This window comes from Rana temporaria, chromosome 9 (assembly GCF_905171775.1).
Source record: "Rana temporaria chromosome 9, aRanTem1.1, whole genome shotgun sequence".
NCBI lineage: Eukaryota > Metazoa > Chordata > Amphibia > Anura > Ranidae > Rana > Rana temporaria.
Window position 1 is genome coordinate 95,544,657 of NC_053497.1, and position 15,057 is coordinate 95,559,713.

The following is a 15,057-nucleotide window of genomic DNA, read 5'->3' on the forward strand; positions in this document are numbered from 1 at the left end:
GCACTTGCACCAGAATTTACATGAATGTATCATCTTTGAGAAAGCATCTTAAGCTGGCCATACACGGATTGGTGGTTGGTTAAGCAAGACCTGCCTGAATTTTCATTAGCGTGTGGATGTCCCTGTTTGGCAGAAGCCGATTGACTTCTATCAAGGGGATATGCTGGAAACTTTTGCAGTTCAGTGGCTTTTCAGTGTATTTTGACAATATATGGTCTCATTTAAACACAGAGCCCTGGGGGGTGGGGGTGGTGCCCCTTCAATCTCATTTGTGTGGATGGATAATTTGCTGTTTTGTTTTTTTTTGTTCAGACTGCTAGCCAATTTACAATCTGTGGCCAGCTTTAATCCAGAAAGTAAACTATGACACTGAAGGTTGCCTCAACAAAGATGTTTTTTTCCATTTGGAGATGTAATGGCAAGAGTTGAAAATGTAGAAATGCCAGGACAATTCTCCAGTCTTGTGGAAGATGTCTACACAGGCTTGGATAATTTTAAGTGAATCATCATCATCTTTTTTTTTTTTTTTTTTGTAAACGTTCTTAGTTTTTTCAATATACCGATCCTAAAATTTCAGATGCTTTAGGCAACTCCCTGTTAATGTCTTCTTTTTTTTTTTTTTTTATCTGTATGCCTATCCTTATTGAAATGGCTAATGGCTGATATCAGGATTTCCGCTGCCAGACTGACGACAGTTCCCACCTACACATACAGGTGGTGAAGGCGTCCTTAACTGGTTAAGGCCTAGTTTACACTGAGCTTCTGCTTGTATTAGACCAGTGTGAACACCAAACGTTTGGCAAGCTTCAAGCAGCTTTCCTGAAGCCCTTTTAATCTAGTTTGTCAATGTTAAACACAGATCTTAGTGGTTGTAAACCCCAATGACATGAATGGGGGAAAAAAAAAAAACCTGCAAGACAAAGGCATAATAAGCTAGAATGCATAGCATACTAGTTCATTATGTATTACTTACCTCAGATCGAAGCCCCCCGCAGTGGTCCTCGTCTCCCTCTCTGGCCCCTGACATCTCTCCCGGAGTGCCTTCCGGGTATTGTGGCTCCAGCACTGTGATTGGCCTGAGCCACGATAATGTCACTCCCGCGCATGCGCGTGGTAGTTGCCGGCAACGGCACACGGACTGAAGCCATGGCACATAGGTGCCATGGCTTAAGTTTGTCCCAGTGCGGGTGATATCCTGGGTAATTACAGGTAAGCCTTAATATAGGCTTACCTGTAGCATAAAGTGGTTGTAAAGGGATTGCAACCACTTTAATGGAAGTGTTGACTTTAAATAAGCTGCTTAGCAGGCTTCAGCATCCTTTCAACAAGCTGTAAATTGTATTTATGCATACTAAAGACTGCTATCAGAGCAGTCTTATTAAAGTAACATGTATAAAATGGTGCAGCGCTTATATGGGAATCACTCCTAACATTAAATGTAATTGAACAATAATAAAGTCCATATAAAAATTACTGTGGAGATCACTGGTTCGGACACCGCCACCAACACCCAAACACACTGCTTCTTACCAAAAGGAAGATGAAAACTTGCAAGACAATACATCAATAGCAAAGGCTATAGAGAAAAGGCAGCAGCTCCTTTATACAAGTCGGAAATCCTGGATGCCTCCCAAGATGGGATCCTCGGCAGCATAATCAGGCCCTTAATCGACCTCGTTAGCGGAGAAAAAAGCAAAGAAAATAAACACATTATAGTGCAGACATCCCAAGAAGTGGTTTAATAAAGCACACCATACAAACTGTTTTAATTGAGTAAAGATGGTTATACTTACAGGAAAACGATAAAGTTGCATGTAGTAGGGTTTGCATTATAGCACCCCCTACTGCTTTTATTTGTATTATCACGTGATTCTATTTTTATATTTTGTATACCATTCAAAAATAAAACCTGTCACGGTTTGTTTTGACCTGCACCATTTGGAGCATCTTTTTTCTTTTACATTTTTGCCCTACGAGCCCACTGGGGCTTTCCATTTATATCCTGCTATTGAAGTTACGTCCGCCCAATTGCTGTGATCGGTGATACTCATCTCATCGGACGTGTCTAGCCATCGCCATCTGGGGAGTTCTTCTACGCAGAGATTCAGGTCTGCTGAGACCACGCTCACGAGACTTACTGTCCTAAAAAAACAGCTAAGTCCACAAACTCCGGTAAGAGTACCCTTCCATACTTACCTCTTTTAAGTGATGCCTTGAAGATCCCTTCAGACAACTATATACTCAACATTAATGTCAATGTTTTCATTCATCACCTTTCCTATGGAATTTTAATTGTACACTGAACTGTGTGATCCATTTACTAACCCAGTGTCACATCCATTATGATATAGGGTCCCTACACGGACTTTATATATATTTTGTTTATATTCACTTTTGTGCCTTTCTAACTATTGTGCACATCATTTAGCGCTGCACTATTGTTCTACTAGCATGTAGTACAAAGCCTGCCGGCTACAGTGCAAAGCTCCTGTTCTCGACAAGATGGCGTGGTGACGTTGACATCTACCTCAGACGCGTTTCATCATAAAGAGGTACGTGTCGACGTTACCACGCCATCTTAAGGTGCATAAATTCGTCATAACTTATTAAAGCCCAATAATCGCGCTCTTTCTCTCTCTCTCTCTCTCTCCAGTATCTCACAAAAGTTAGTACACCCCTTACATTTTTCTAAATCTTTTATATCTTTTCATGCGACAACACTGAAGAAATTACACTTTGCTATGTAAAGTAGTGAGTGTACAGCTTGTATAACAGTGCAAAGTTGCTGTCCTCTCAAAAATAACTCCGCACTTAGCCATTAATGTCTAAACTGCTGGCAACAAAAGTGAGTACATCCCTAAGTAAAAATTTCCAAATTGGGCCCAATTAGCCATTTTCCCTCCCCGGTGTCATGTGATTTGTTAATGTTACATGGTCTCGGGTGTGAATAGGTAGCGGGTGTGTTAAATTTGGTGTTATCGTTCTCACTCTCTCATACTGGTCACTGGAAGTTCAACATGGCAGCTCATGGCAAAGAACTCTCTGAATCTAAAAAAATAAATTGCTGCTCTACATAAAGATGGCCTAGGCCAGGGATAAGCAATTAGCGGACCTCCAGCTGTTGCCAAACTACAAGTCCCATCATGCCTCTGCTTCTGGGTGTCATGCTTGATGCTGTCAGAGTCTCGCTATGCCTCATGGGACTTGTAGTTTGGCAACATCTGGAGGTCCGCTAATTGCTTATCCCTGGCCTAGGCTATAAGAAGATTGCCAAAACCTTGAAACTGAGCTGCAGCACAGTGGCCAAGACCATACAGCGGTATGATAGGACAGGTACCACTCAGAACAGGCCTTGCCATGGTCGACCAAAGAAGTTGAGGGCACGTGCTCAGCGTCATATCCAGAGGTTGTTTTTGGGAAATAGACGTATTATTGCTGCAGAGGTTGAAGGGGTGGGGGGTCAGCCTGTCAGTGCTCAGTCAAACTGTGTCAGTGTCAAACTGCATCAAATTGGTCTGCATGGCTGTCATCCCAGAAGGAAGCTTCTTCTAAAGATGATGCACAAGAAAGCCTGCAAACAGTTTGCTGAAGACTAGCAGACTAAGGACATGATTTGATTGGGAAGGGTGTAGGTGTGGCGCTATTCCTCTTAAAGAAACGTATCTATGTAATAATTAAAGTGCTTAGGTTAAATAAAGTGACATGTGCTAGAAAGTGGCTGTATAGGCATATAAATTAAATTAATATGTGTAACAATCTTTGTGTGTGATTGATGTGATTTGTGCTTAAGTGTTAAACCCTCTGCAGAGTTCAACACTCAAAAACAGCCCAGGCTCTGACCTCTCACTGGGCCCTTGTCTTCAGTAATTTACACTGGTGGGAGTGTGCGGTCACCAAAAATAAGGCAAGGCTGCTTTTCCACGCCCTGATCCTCCCATAGTGGGGAAGGAGAATCACCACAGAATTGAGCTGTATTGGGATATCAATAACGCTTATCAAATCAGAGGCCCTGTCACAAGCTGGTTTAAATTTTCTATAGGAGAGGAAGATCCAAAAAACACATGTGTATGGCACAATCTATTCCAATTTACGGATTGATCACTTCCAGAGTGTTACACAGTGGCATATACTGTGGCTGCGCAGCACCCCTGGTGGGGTAAGGCAATCCGGTGAGTGCATTCATAATAAGAGCACGAATAAGATCACCAATATCACCATCCAATTAAGAAGAAAAATAATAATTTTCTACAAAAGCACTGGACACTTTTAAAGAGCACAAGTCACTTTGTTCTGTTTATAACTGCACCTTATGTGAAAATGACTTTACATTTCTAGTTTTTATTATCACATTTGTTGGTGTATATTTCTATTCACTTTATAAAGCATTTTTAATATACCTGAGTTGTCATTCTATCAACTATAATATTTGAATGGTACAAACACTGGTTCATGCAATTTGTATTTATTTCATCTATACTATAGCATCACCCCCTCACATTGCACGCCTGTGGAACAAAGAGCAGGAGTAAAAGCACACATGGGTTGTAACATACAAACCATCAGCACACGTCAGTAACATTGAAGGATCTTTTTTGTGTTGCACTCTGCAGAGGGTGTAACACATAAGCACAAATCACATCAATCACACACAAAGATTGTTACACATATTCTTTTAATTAATTTCATTTAATTTATTTTATAGGCCTATACAGTCACTTTCTAGCACCTGTCACTTTATTTAACCCAAGCACTTTAATTATTACATAGATACGTTTCTTTAAGAGGAATAGTGCCACACCTACACCATTCCCAATCAATTCATTGTACTCCACTTAGGTGGTAGTATTTTGTAGGGGCAGCAGTTCTCTTTTACTTCTCTCATCTGCCTTGTACATTCAGACCAAAATAAACTTATTTGGTTCAGATGGTGTCAAGCGTGTGTGGCGGCAACCAGATGAGGAGCACAAAGACAAGTGTGTCTTGCCTACAGTCAAGCATGGTGGTGGGAGTGTCATGGTCTGGGGCTGCATGAGTGCTGGCAGCACTGGAGAGCTATAGTTTATTGAGGGAACCATGAATGCCAACTGTACTGTGACATACTAAAGCAGAGCATGATCCCCTCACTTCAGAGACTGGGCCGCAGGGCAGTATTCCAACATGATAACGACCCCAAACAAACCTCCAAGACGACCGCTGTCTTGCTAAAGAAGCTGAGAGTAAAGGTGATGGACTGGCCAAGCATGTCTTCAGACCTAAACCCTATTGAAGATCTGTGGGACATCCTCAAACGGAAGGTGGATTAGCGCAAGGTCTCTAATATCCATCATGGAGGAGTGGAAGAGAGGACTCCAGTGGCAACCTATGAATCTCTGGTGAACTCCATGCCCAAGAGGGTTAAGGCAGTGCTGGAAAATAATGATGGCCACACAAAACATTGACACTTTGGGCCCAATTTGGACACTTTCACTTAGGGGTGTACTCACTTTTGTTGCCAGCGGTTTAGACATAATGGCTGTGTGTTGAGTTATTTTGAGGGGACAGAAAATATACACTGTTATACAAGCTGTACACTCACTACTTTACATTGTAGCAACGTGTAATTTCTTCAGTGTTGTCACTGGAAAAGATAAAAAAGATATTTACAAAAATATTGCTGTGATCTCCTTGGTGTGCTGACCACAGTAATCATGGCTGCTAAACCATGATACCTTGGTCCGTTTACATGCTTCCATCACCCTGCTGCTCTCGCTTTCGCCTTCTCTTCCCATCACTTCCAAGTGTGTGAGCTGATAAAAAACCTGCCCTTCCACTCCTGCTGCTATGCCATGCAGCAGTGAAGTTAGCGATCCCAATTACAGCTAGCCCCCCTGTAATAATAATGTAGCCCCCTCCTAGGTAGGTGCTAGAAGAAAGTATAGTTTTTGGTCTTTCTGCTTACCAGGAAGATTGTCAGGCAAACTGAGAGCTCTCTTCCTACCAGGAAGCAAGATCTATTGGTAAGGTCTGCTCATTGTGCTAAGGTGCAGCTAAGCTTGTCTGAATGTCCCACACTGGTCCAATAGGAAGGCATATTGGACAGTGGAAGGGGATCTGGCAAGTGAGGGCACAGGCGTTATTACTGCGCTGGCTATTGGCAGAGGAAAGGACCACAATGCATGCTGGGACACTGTATAAATGCCAAGGGTGCTCGGGGTCTTTTGGCTGGAGAGCGGGGTCCCAGAGGGAAGAGGGCTGCTGCGGTGTCAGTGAAGGGGATACTTGAGAGTGTCCTGAAAATAAAGTAGTTGCATCGAGTCTGCTGCTAGAGAGAGCAAGAAGACTTAATTCTTCCATAAATGTGGCAGTATGGTAAAAGCAGTGTGTCTGCTTCCACAAATCTTCTGGTGAGGCCAAGTGAGAGTTGTCCTTATCTACTGTGATTAGTTCAAGTTGGAATATCCCACTATTCCCTTCTCCCATCCAAGTTCCACAGTAAATATATGAAAATACAAAATACCCTAGACTGTTTATTGAGTAACAAGCAGACTTGAGTAAAGGGAGATAAGTGAAAAACCCTAGCAACTGGCTGATGGTATTCAGAGGGAGTCAATGCATAGCAAGCCCTATGGGGACAGCACTACAATAAAATATACTTCACAGTGTGTGTGTTTTTTTGAAAATTCTGCAGCTAAATACCTTTTTTTCACATCATGACCGTCCTGACATCAGAGGGGCTTGCAAGAATTTACAACCACTTTATTCACATAGTTCCCTCTGTTTCTGCATCTGTGACTCTGTGAGACCCCCAGCTTGGTTCTGCCTGCTCTCCAAAGATTGATGTTTGAACCTATTAGGGATATACATTTTTTGCTCTCACTCATTAGATAATCTTTTTTGTTGCCTTTACCTCTGGCAGCCTCAACCTGTAAAGAACATTTTATTATTCTACATAGGGATAAGGTTCTCTTGAGACCTAGGTTCTCCTTTCTTCCTATGTCGGTCTCTTCTTTTTCACCATAACAAGGACATCATACTTCAATTTTTCTTTCCTGCCCCCAGCATCCTAGTTGCTGTCCTTTTGTTGCCTGGATGTGGTGAGGGCTGTTCATTTATATCTCTCTGCCACCTCATTTACCTACCAAAGACTATGGGCCAGATTCACACGTTACGTTACACCGCCGCAAGTTTTCCGATTTATTGCCCGATTTATTAACGATCCACAAAGCACTTACCTGGAAATATCATAAAGGCGGCCCAATTCAAATGGGGCGGGTACCATTTAAATTAGGCGCGCTCCAGCGCCGGACGTACTGCGCATGCTCCCGTCGCAAATTTCCCGACGTGCTTTGCGCGAAATTACGACGCGCCGACGTTTTGAGAATCGCGACGTCAACAAAGCACTGGAGTAATTTTCCACCATTGTTAAAGGTGCACTATCTTTGCGATGGCAATCTAACACTTGCGACGACGTAACGACGGGAAAAATCTTCGTGGATCGCCGTAACTCCTAATTTGCATACCCGACGCTGGTTTACAACGCAAACTCCCCCCAGCGGCGGCCGCGGTATTGCATCCTAAGATCCGACAGTGTAAGTCCATTGCACCTGTCGCATCTTCTGGCTATCTATGCGTAACTGATTCTATGAATCATAGATATACCTTTTCTAGTTAGGGTACAGTATACTAGATTGATATATTTTTAGCTTTCAACACTAGGCATCCATTTCCCAGATTTGCTGCCACCATATTCACACGTCCTCTAAGTTTTACCAGGTGGATGTTGAAGGGAGACCTGGAATGTAGCAAATCATTTAAACAATTATTTCTGTTCAGTCTTCTCAGAAATAAATTGCACTAACAATAACAAGTTGAGGAATCATATTGGTTCTAGTAATGACGGTTAATTTTCAGGATTTCTGGGGACAGAGGTAACAGAGGAACTGGTTTGGTTAAACCTTAGAGCCCTTTCACACTGTGCCACCCCGAGCATCGGCGGTAAAACACCACTATTTTTAGAGGCGCTTTACCGTCGGATTTGCGGCACTTTTCGGCCACCAGCGGGGTGGTTTTCCCCCCCCCGCTAGCGGCCGAAAAAGAGTTAAAACCGCCTGCAAAGCACCGCTACAGCAGCGTTTTGTCAGCGGTATGGCGGCGCTGCCCATTGATTTCAATGGGCAGGAGCGCAATAGGAGCAGTGAGTTCACCGTTCCTAATGCGCTCCAAAGAAGCTGCTGACAGAACTTTTTCTGACGCCCTGCCAGCGCACCGATCCAGTGTGAAAGCCCTCGGGCTTTCACACTGGAATTAATGGAGCAGCTGTTTTAGGTTGTTTTGCAGGCGCCATTTTTAACGCTATAGCGCCTGCAAAACACCCCCGGTGTGAAAGGGGTCTTAAAGAATGATTGCATTTTTCCCTCACACTATACAAGTAGGCCCAGATAGCTGGCCCACTTGCCCACATAAACTATGTCCCTCACTAACACAGAAGAGTCTCCTGCAGTGGCGCTCAGCCGCTCAGAGCAAGCAATGTATTTTATCAATGAATACAAAGCTTCAGAGATTGTGACATCGTCAGCCCTAGTTTCTACTCACTATAACATTCTTTTATTTTATTGAGAACTGTAGATCCCACCCTTTTATGTTTATAATTGGGCTATTGGAACTCTTTGCTACAGATTGATGCATGCTGGTCAAGGTTGGGTCATGCTGGTCTGGTCCACAGATTTTCTTGCTTTTCAGTGTAGACCACCTTATAACCTGACGGTATATGACTTCCTGTTCCCTCAATAGACTCCAAGAAAGGGATTTTACAGTGAGTACAAAAATCCTATTTTTTTAAAGACTTAATATCGGTGATTCCACTGCACAGATTTCCTCTCTTTTTATTCCAGGCATCAAAAAAATAAACCAAGGTAATGGGGATCACCGGGACAAGAAGACATAGATCACAGGTAAAACTTTACAGAGGTTCTAACCTCTCCTAATTCTACAATGGACTGTCCTCTGATCTCTTGTCACCAGGACCGAAAGTGAGATTACATCTCCACAAAGGAGACACTGCATTAAAAACCCAATAGATGTTTAATTCTTACAAACACTTCCCAAAGCAAATAAGTTGACTACAGTTGTAAAAAAAATACTGTACACTTTAAAATTGGGTTTATGTATTCTTCCTTTAACCCCCCTGGCGGTATTCCCGAGTCTGACTCGGGGTTACATTTTTTTGCTGCGATCGGTAACCCCGAGTCAGACTCGGGCTCGCCTCGCTGAATCCACAGGCAGTGTTTACTTACCTTGTCCCTGGATCCAGCGATGCCACCGCGCTGTGTGAGCGAGCGGGTGCTCGCTCGATTCACAGAGTGCCTCTGTGTGCCGCCTATCTCCGTTCCCTGCGACGTTATGACGCACGGGGGCGGAGAACGGCTGCCAAATTCAAAAAGGTAAACAAACACATTACATACAGTATACTGTAATCTTATAGATTACAGTACTGTATGTAAAAAATACACACCCCCCTTGTCCCTAGTGGTCTGCCCAGTGCCCTACATGTTTTTTTATATAATAAAAACTGTTCTTTCTGCCTGCAAACTGTAGATTGTCCATAGCAACCAAAAGTGTCCCTTTATGTCAAAAATGGTTTTAGAGCAGCTAGAAAACAGTGATAATAAATTATAATCACTTGCAGAATTGTGCGATAGCGATTTGTGGGGAAATTCGTCATAAAAAAATAAAAGTAATGACAGCGACAATTCTGCAACTGAGCAAATTTCTGTGATTTTGAGTTGATTACATTATTGAATAATTTTTATTATAATTATATTATTATTTGTTAAAATTATTTAGAATTATTTATTATATTATAATTTTTTTTTTTTTAAATCATACCCGCGATGTCTACTAGACTCTTGTTTGGTCAGATTTAAGTGAATTATTCCTAAAAATTACAGGCCTACAATGTAAAACGCCAAATATCCTTGCAAATAATGGTACCGCTTTCAGCACCTAAAATCTGAAATAATCATACCGCCAGGGAGGTTAACCTGCAGAATTACAAACATCTAGGAAACATCCCATGTTTCCATCTAATGTATAAATGTTCCATGTTTTGTGATTCGTTTTATATTAAATGATTAGATATTTTTTCTAATCACGGACATCTCAAGGTCAAGAAAGTACATGTAAAATTCTGTGTAGTATTTTAGAGCCTTGATTTATATCAGCTACATAAATGTAGAAAATAATAGTCCCACTGCAATCACAAAGTCTTGTCAAGACAAAAAAAATCCCAAAGGTTAAAAGTGAATGGAAAATGGCACAAAGAAAGATCCTCTCATCATTTTATACCTTTTTGACAACTTATTAAGATCAGTGAACTTAAAGGCCTAAAATAAATGGACAGTATTTCAAATACTGACATAATGAAAAGGGCAAATTACTACTGCATGTTGTACAGATTTGTAGAATCTCAACCGCGTTCTTTATCTTTTGACATAGATGATAATGAAAGTGGAGAGCATCCTTGTGTGGTCTTCCATGAGCACTATTAATTCATATCAAAATGCTCTTCTCTGAGAGTTTTAGTATAGGTGAAAAGGCATACTCAACAACTCAAGTAACTGCTTACAAGAAAGAACATTATACTACTATGAACCTATAGAGATAAAGTGATGTCAGTGTATTTAATGTCCTGTCCTAGTAAGCACACAATAAACAAGGGAAATCTGTTCAAAAGTGACATAAAAAGCAAAAAAAGTGTGAATCTAATCTATTCCAACTCTAGATACTAGGGCTGTATCAGTGACTGGAATTCTTTGTGTTAGACCAGTGCTGTATCAATGAGTGGAATACAGAGCATTATTGAGTGCATAGCAAAGAGCAGTGCTGGCTGAACAGTGTCAAAGAATACACGCCGCAAGTTACGGCAGCGTAGTGTATCTTTGGCGGCATAAGGGCGCGCAATTCAAATTGATGTGATGGGGGCGTGTTTTATGTAAATACGTTGTGACCCGATGTAAACAACGTTTTTTTTTAACGGTGCATGCGCCGTCCGTGGGGGTATCCCAGTGCGCATGCTCGAAATTAAACCGGAACAAGCCAATGCTTACAACGGTGACGTCATTCTACGCAAATCCCTATTTGCGAACGACTTACACAAACAACGTAAAAAATTCAAATTTCGACGCGGGAACGACGGCCATACTTAACATTGAGTACGCCACCATATAGCAGGGGTAACTATACGGCGGAAAAAGCCGAACGCAAACGACGTGAAAAAATGCACCGTCCGGACGTACGTTCGTGGATCGCCGTATCTAGCTAATTTGCATACTCAACGCGGAATTCGACGGAAACGCCACCTAGCGGCCAGCGTAAATATACACCTACGATCCGAAGCCGTACTAAGACGTACGCCTGTCGGATCGATCCCTCATTCCGTCGTACCTTGTTTTGTGGATACAAAACAAAGTTACGATGCGGGAACTTTGAAATTACACGGCGTATCAATAGATACGCCGACGTAATTTCTTTGTGGATCTGGCCCTTTGTATCTCTCTCCTTGCAGAGAAAACAAAAAGTGTGCCAAAAATAATAATAAATAATAATAATAATACAAAAATAAAATACAAAATAAAGGAAAAATACCCAGATTAGGGTTTGATCCAGGTCAGTGCCAAGGTTTGGGTCAAGTAAGGATCAAAGGTAAAGGCCAGGGTCAAAGGTCAGGTTCAGTATATTTTTGGGCAGGATTTAAAAAAAAGAAAAGAAAATTGTATCAAATACTTACCGTAATTTTGCTTTCCTGATGCCAAAACATGACAGCATACTACAGGGAGTGCAGAATTATTAGGCAAGTTGTATTTTTGAGGATTAATTTTATTATTGAACAACAACCATGTTCTCAATGAACCCAAAAAACTCATTAATATCAAAGCTGAATATTTTTGGAAGTAGTTTTTAGTTTGTTTTTAGTTTTAGCTATTTTAGGGGGATATCTGTGTGTGCAGGTGACTATTACTGTGCATAATTATTAGGCAACTTAACAAAAAAAAATATATACCCATTTCAATTATTTATTTTTACCAGTGAAATCAATATAACATCTCAACATTCACAAATATACATTTCTGACATTCAAAAACAAAACAAAAACAAATCAGTGACCAATATAGCCACCTTTCTTTGCAAGGACACTCAAAAGCCTGCCATCCATGGATTCTGTCAGTGTTTTGATCTGTTCACCATCAACATTGCGTGCAGCAGCAACCACAGCCTCCCAGACACTGTTCAGAGAGGTGTATTGTTTTCCCTCCTTGTAAATCTCACATTTGATGATGGACCACAGGTTCTCAATGGGGTTCAGATCAGGTGAACAAGGAGGCCATGTCATTAGTTTTTCTTCTTTTATACCCTTTCTTGCCAGCCACGCTGTGGAGTACTTGGACGCGTGTGATGGAGCATTGTCCTGCATGAAAATCATGTTTTTCTTGAAGGATGCAGACTTCTTCCTGTAACACAGCTTGAAGAAGGTGTCTTCCAGAAACTGGCAGTAGGACTGGGAGTTGAGCTTGACTCCATCCTCAACCCGAAAAGGCCCCACAAGCTCATCTTTGATGATACCAGCCCAAACCAGTACTCCACCTCCACCTTGCTGGCGTCTGAGTCGGACTGGAGCTCTCTGCCCTTTACCAATCCAGCCACGGGCCCATCCATCTGGCCCATCAAGACTCACTCTCATTTCATCAGTCCATAAAGTCTTGGAGTTATTTCTTGGCCCAGTCTTGACGTTTCAGCTTGTGTGTCTTGTTCAGTGGTCGTCGTCTTTCAGCCTTTCTTACCTTGGCCATGTCTCTGAGTATTGCACGCCTTGTGCTTTTGGGCACTCCAGTGATGTTGCAGCTCTGAAATATGGCCAAACTGGTGGTAAGTGGCATCTTGGCAGCTGCACGCTTGACTTTTCTCAGTTCATGGGCAGTTATTTTGCGCCTTGGTTTTTCCACACGCTTCTTGCGACCCTGTTGACTATTTTGAATGAAACGCTTGATTGTTCGATGATCACGCTTCAGAAGCTTTGCAATTTTAAGAGTGCTGCATCCCTCTGCTAGATATCTCACTATTTTTGACTTTTCTGAGCCTGTCAAGTCCTTCTTTTGACCCATTTTGCCAAAAGAAAGGAAGTTGCCTAATAATTATGCACACCTGATATAGGGTGTTGATGTCATTAGACCACACCCCTTCTCATTACAGAGATGCACATCACCTAATATGCTTAATTGGTAGTAGGCTTTTGAGCCTATACAGCTTGGAGTAAGACAACATGCATAAAGAGGATGATGTGGTCAAAATACTCATTTGCCTAATAATTCTGCACTCCCTGTAGTGATAGAGATCCGCCTTGGGCTGCCCACAAAGCTGCCACTACCCTGGTAGTGACAGGCTTGCTTTTAACCACTTGCCGACGGTGTCACGCAGATATACTGTGGCACAATGGCTCTCCTGGGCGAAATCCTGTACAGGTACGCCCTTTCGAAGCATGGTGGGACCCGATGCGCGTGGCCACGCGATCGCATGCACGAGTGCAAGAACGGGGATTTGTGTTTGTGTAAACACAAATCCCTGTGATGTCAGAGGAGAGGAGCCATATTGTTTCTTCCTACGAAGTAGGAAAAACTATATGGCTTCTCTCCTAGTCACTCACATTCCCTCATAGTTAGAACATGCTGAGGGAACACGCATTTAACCCCTTGATCGCCCCCTAGTATTAACCCCCTCCCTGCCAGTGACATTTACACAGTAATCAGTGCATTTTGATAGCACTGATCGCTGTATAAATGCCAATGGTCCCAAAAAAGTGTCAAAAGTCTCCGATCTGTCCGTCGCATTGTCCCAGTACCGCTAAAAATCGCAGATCATCGTCATTACTAGTAAAAAAAAATAATAATAAAAATGCAAAACGTTTTTCCCATAGTTTGCAGACGCTATAACTTTTGCGCAAACCAATCAATATACGCTGATTGCGTTTTTTTTTTTAAACAAAAACATGTAGAAAAATATATATTGGCCTAAACTGAGGACATTTTTTTTTTATTAGGGATATTTATTATAGCAAAAAGTAAAAAATATTGTCGCTCTTTTTTTGTTTATAGCGCAAAAAAAATAAAAACTGCAGAGGTGATCAAATACAACCAAAAGAAAGCTCTATTTGTGGGGGAAAAAATGGACGCAAATTTAGTTTGGGTAAAGCGTTGAAGGCTATGAACATATCACTATTCAAACAAATGAATTCCACAAGGGATTGTGATAGCCAGGAAGCTGGATTATTCCATAAACAAAGGCATTAAGAATCTCAAACTTAAAGCGGGAGTTCACCCATTTTTAAAAAAAAAAAAAATCTCCCCTTAGCTTCCTGCTCGTTCGGTCTAGGGGAATCGGCTATTTATATTAAAATATGTGCAGTACTTACCCGTTTTCGAGCTGCATCTTCTTCCGTCGCTTCCGGGTATGGGTCTTCGGGAGCGGGCGTTCCTTCTTGATTGACATTCTTCCGAGAGGCTTCCGACGGTCGCATCCATCGCGTCACTCGTAGCCGAAAGAAGCCGAACGTCGGTGCGGCTCTATACTGCGCCTGCGCACCGACGTTCGGCTTCTTTCGGAAAATCGTGACGCGATGGATGCGACCGTCGGAAGCCTCTCGGAAGCCTGTCAATCAAGAAGGAACGCCCATTCCCGAAGCCCATACCCGGAAGCGACGGAGAGGATGCGTCTCGTAAACGGGTAAGTACTGCACATATTTTAAAATAAATAGCCGATTCCCCTAGTAATAACGAGCAGGAATCTAAGGGGGAAAAGTGCCCTCTAAGGGTGAACCCCCGCTTTAACAGTGATGACCACCATGTTCCCAATAGTAAAGTCATATACATTTATTTTTCATTATACACCAGCAAAATAAGAAAATGTAAAAAAATAAAGACTAATGCCGCGACACACAATCGTTTTTCGGCATGAAAAAAATGACGTTTTTAAAAAATGTCATTTAAAACGATCGTGTGTGGGCTTCACATAATTTTTCGGGTTCTGAAA